The following is a 5,391-nucleotide window of genomic DNA, read 5'->3' as shown; positions in this document are numbered from 1 at the left end:
GATTTCATATACGTTCATTACAGTCGCACACGCACATAAATACACACATATATACGCGTTTTTGTAAAGCAGAAAGATGGCTGTAGGTAGCAGGAGTGCTGGGGAGGGCGTTATAAATAATTAACCATCTGGGATGGGGGAAAATGGATCGTTAACACGGTAAAATAATGTGGGTAAATATGAAATTCAAAACGCCACTGGCGTAGAGGTGCCGGTGCAACTTTGCCCAGGGAGCTGCCGAGCCCTGGGTGCATCCAGAGCCTGCCTTCGACTTCGTGCTCACAGATACATATATAAATATATTAAAAATATCTCTGCATATGAACATATGTTCGCGTGTTTGGCGGCATCATCGGGGTCGCTTTGCTGGGGCTAAAATAGTTCCCCACATCGCTGAAATCAGAAGCCTTCATTTCACTTTACAAGGCCAGTAAAATCCAGCGCACCACTGATCCGGCTTTGTTACAGAATGCCTCAAACTTGCGATGGTTAAATAGTTTAATAAAACTTACATTAGCTTTCTTTGATTTTTATAGCCTTGAATTTATTGCCTGTGGAAAAGAAAGGGGGCAAAGAAGGAATCCCTCGCGTTCGCAGCCCCCTCGCACCTCACATCCCTGTGCCCGCGGTGCGTGTGCGGGTCCGACACCACCCCCGCCTCACTCGCGTTTTCCCTGTGTTTTCCAAAACCTGGCGATTTGGGGATTTTTCCCTGGCACCGGCGCGAGTGATTGACACGGGGGTGAGAGTTCGGGGCGGCTCCAGCCCCAGCGACGCGGGGAAACGGGCTCGGTTTTCCCAAGTTCTGATGATAAATCCCTTTATTGCGAGACGCTCCGATGGCGCCGTAAATGTTGGTTAAGGGAAAGGTGTTCCCCGTGACCACGGCAAAAGTGTTTCTCTGGACTTCAGCTGTAACAGTCCGGATCAATTTGCCTCTTTTAATCTATTGCCCCTCCGTCCTGCTCCCTCTCACCCCACAACACTGAAGGATATTTGAAGTGAAGGGCAAAGAGATTTCTAGGAATGATAAATCAGCGCGAATCCTTCCTGAAGTGTACAGAGGTGGGAATCTATATTAACAGGCTAATAATAACAGTGAGGGGTTGCTAAGAACCGCCTGGGATGAAGGAAAAACCTATTTCGCGTTTCCCCGTGTCCGTGTGAGTGTCCGTGTGTCTGTGCCTGCACAGAACGGAGGTGGGAAATCGCTGCCAGAGGTGTTTCACTGAGACTGGAAGATGATGAAGGCGATTAAAAACCTCTATTCAAAGCCCGAGATTTCCCTTTATCCCTATAAGCGGGGCTTTTCCAGGAGCGTCTGCCCTGCAGCCCGATGGAGGGACGCGTTTCCCCCATGTCCAGGACCGGGGCTGTCTAAATGAGACGCAATTCGGAAGTTGCCCATTTTCATTTAAAAACAAAAAAAAAAATCGAGAGGGTTCGGGATGATGGGCAAGGAGAACCGGAGGTCAGATTTAATTCTAATTTTTGCGACTGTCTGGACACCGAGAGCTCCCCCAGGCAGCTCCAAACCCTCCCTGTGCTGGACGAGGAGGTTCCGTCCAGAGGCTCCAGCCAAGGTGAGGGTTGAGGAGAGGTTTGGGGACCCCTCTGCAGCCTCGGGGTTGAGATCTTGCCAAGCCACCCGTGGGGAAATGTCACCAGGTGAGTCCTTCCCGCTGCCCTGCGAACTCTCCTCTCCTTTCCGGGGGGGAATTCATCCAAAATAACTCCAGTTCATCCAAAATAACTCCAGTTCCCCCCCGGCACTGGGGCAGGCAGAGATCCCCCAGCAGCGAGCAGAGAGCGGGGCAGGAGCGCTGCTCGCTCCGGTGCCTCTCACCCAAACGGGGCTGCTGTGAAACCAGGGGGGAATTCCTTGTTTTTCCAACTTTCCACATTTCTACGTCCTTTTTTTTTTTTCCCCACTCCCTTCTTTAAACTTCCTCGAGAGTTGGTGAGGTTTTGAAAGGCAGAGCCCCTGTGTCACCAGGCGTGAAATACGAGCTGGGAGCTCGCGCTGTCATATTTCTCGGCTTTATTGCCTTTCAGAAATGATTTTTAAAAATCAGGCCGGTCCACAAGAGATTCGGAGGGACTCCGCAAATGTTATGAGAGCCTGGGAAAGGAAAGGGGCTGATTTAAGTGTGTTGTGGAGATTAAACCCGCCTGGCGCATGGAAATGTGTTTATACAACTGATGGATAAACAGCCGTGTTGGTAGCGGGGTGTTGAATAAGGAAAGATGAAATTATTGAACGTTAATTGAAGCAAAACACCTGTTCTCTGTTTGCCAGATAGATTGGCCGTGTCTTACCTGTAATAAATATATTCCTGGAAAAAAAAAATCCTGGTGCGCCTCCTATAAATAATGATGAACTATGTCAGCATGTGAGTATATAATTTTCTGTAGTATATAAATTTAAACCAAGAAGACTCTCAGGAGCGTGGCTGTGAGGCAGAAACCAAGGGTTTTCAGCTCCCTGGTGGATGGAAACCTCACAAGAAGATCTGCAAAATCCATTTGCTTTTGCCCCTCTGGAGGTTTCCGTTTGTTCAAGAGTTTATTTTTTAATGCATCTCCCCATCGCTCATCTCTCTGTAGCCTTTTCTGAGAGGGGGCTTAAGGCAAATTACAGCTTCATCCCAGCTCTTCTCGCTTGGAGACCACGTCGTGCAGCGCTGCCCGCTCCGGGTGACATTCCAGAGGCGTTTAGACTTTAAATCCTTAATTAAAGCCCACCAGAAATTAAATTAAAAACTCTTCTGTCTGTAAAAAAAAAAAAAAAGAACTCGGAGAAGGAAAACTCAAGGATCAGAGTCTAAAAGTCTGAATCTTTGGAAGAGAGGAGGCAGGATATGCGAGTTTTGCTGGGTTCGAGAACGAGATTAATGGTAGATATGGGGTTGTTGTGATGTGTGAAGGGAAGAGGAAGTGGAAAGAGTTATTCAAAATGAAATTCGAAGTGAAAACTTTTTCCTGCTCGCAGAATCAGTGCCAAGTGTTATTTGGCTGTGAGGAAAAAAATCAGAGTATTGTCAGCCTGCAGTGGCGAACCAGAAGCTTCTGAGCTCAGACACTGTTTATAAATAATCTTTATTGTTTGTGGAGAGAAGGAATATTTTCCGACTAGTGATTTGAAACACCCAACTGCCAAAATCCATCTTTACAAGTCACTCCTCGGGTTGGCCTTTCTGAGCTGAAAGCAACCAAATATACAATATTTTTGAAATATGCAGATTTTGAGTCCGTGCAATTGCCACTTTTTACTGATTTATAAGTTTGGGCTTAAGAAAGAAAAAGACTGGATGGTCCATTTCTTACCGGAAACATATTTAACCACTTTTTAAAAGGCATTTTGTTATAATTTATTAGAACTGGCAACTTCTTCCAGCCGATTTTTCCTCTTTGTCACTGAGGTGGAGGAGGTGGAGGAGATCTGGGGGTGCGGAGCTTTTCCCCCAGTCCTGATGCCCAGACGGGGCAGGATTGGGGGAATTCCAGCAGGATCTTTACCCCCAGAGGCCGACACGGCCGGGGGTGGAACCTGCACGACTTTAGGGATATTTTAGGGGTATTTCCTTCCCTAGTTTAGGTTTGGAAGCCGATAAGGATAAGCCAAGGCAGGATAAAAGCTGAGAGTGAACTTCACGGCTATGGAGAGTCTGGAGACCAGATCCTGATAACTCAGCCTTCAAAGGGCTGAGCGTTTATTTTTGGTGATATAAAACATTCCAATATTATAATAATCATAATAACAACAATAATACTGATAATCACGACAAGAGAATGGCTTTTCTTTTTTTTTTTTTTTTTTTTTTTAAGAGTCAGGAAACAAGAATAGAATCTCAGCATAAAGCAAAACGTAGTTTATGAACGACACATTTAGGGCAGGTCTGAGAGGTTCTGAAAGAAACTTCAGTTCATGGAAACCCCTCCGAACGCAGGAAAGGGCAACAAAAATTCCCTCCTGAAGAGTAAAACCTACAGGGAAAAAAAAAGAAAAAAAAAGAAAAAAAAGCGAAATAAGTTTCTGCAGCCTAAAAGGATCTACCTTTGCCATTTCCTGTGCTGGCTCTCAGTTTGAATGCTGCCGTCTGTTAGAAATCCGTAAGTGGGGAGGGAGGGAGGGAGGGAAGGAGGAGGGGGGGGGAATTCCTTGTCTGAGGAGAAGCAAAAACAAGTTACACATGTGGGCAACTTTCCAAGGACCGAAAGTATACTCCGGCTAAAAAAAAAACCCGATTCCAAATGAGGTTTGTAATCTCAGCAGTTAATAAAGCGTTTAGGTCCCCCTGTAAAGTAAAAGCGTATGTGCATTTGAAAAGGGAAGCTGGAAGGAGAGAAAGTTGAAATAAAGTTGGGTTGTTGTTCGGGAACCCACATTCTGGCTACTGGACTGATCTCCCCCTCCCCATCGCCTCCCTCCTGGAAATAATATTCAACTTCCATGGAATAGCTGGGCTGAGGCTGCTGCGGATTTTACTTGGGGTGGATTCCACTGGCTCTGCTTTGGGGTCACCGCGATATAACTGGGATAGCCCCAAAAAAACCCACAAACCCTCAAAAAAACCACCCCCAAACCATCGTCCAAACCGCGTTTAGTCTGGGAGGAAGGGAAGTAACAGCCCGCGATGGTGAGAAATCTGTCGCTCCCACTCCAGGCAGGGGAAGAGGGTGGGAAAACACAAGCACAGGTACGAGAGTGAAGTTGGGATGGAATTGTTTCCATAAAACCGGGAGCACGAGCCCCAGCGAAATAAAAGGGGGAGTTTCTGTCGGAGGGGCTCTTCCCGCAGCACTTCTGCCCGTAATTAAAACTCGTCCCGGGTGGGGGGAATATGGGACAGGCTGGACTTTGGCAGGGCAGCAACCGGGGGGGGATGCGGCGCATTAAAACCGCGGTTGCTGCTCGTGTGTTGGCTCAGAAATGTGCAGCGTGTCCCAAACCCTCCGCGGAGGAGGAAAATCCTTTTATCCGTCCCCACGCAGCTGCTTCTCCAGGTAAGGTCCTCTTATCTTGTTTTTTAATTTCAAAAGGAGGCGAACGAGGCGCTCCCGAGGCGGCCGCGCCCGTGGGACAGGCGGGACTCCCTGGCCACCTCTCCCCGGGGAAACGAGCCCCAATCCCCGTCTTCAGCCAGCAACACAGACCCCCCGGGCCTGATTCTGATCTTTTCCCAGCTCCGTGTCCCCCCGTTCTCCTCCCCGGCCCTTGTTTCCTGTATTTACGCGGGGAGGAGGCAGATCAAAATCAGAAGCCCAGACATTTACAAGGCAGGTTAGTGGGGTTGCCTTTGGGGCCATTATTACCGAATGGTTTATGATTAACTTTCCCAGATTGTCCTTTTCCGTTTAAGGGCTTTGAGTGAGGGCACAAGCAGCGCG

This window comes from Neopelma chrysocephalum, unplaced genomic scaffold, assembly GCF_003984885.1.
Source record: "Neopelma chrysocephalum unplaced genomic scaffold, ASM398488v2 Primary Assembly neopelma1_118, whole genome shotgun sequence".
NCBI lineage: Eukaryota > Metazoa > Chordata > Aves > Passeriformes > Pipridae > Neopelma > Neopelma chrysocephalum.
The sequence above is the reverse complement of the archived record's forward strand: the minus strand, read 5'-3'. Positions refer to the sequence as shown.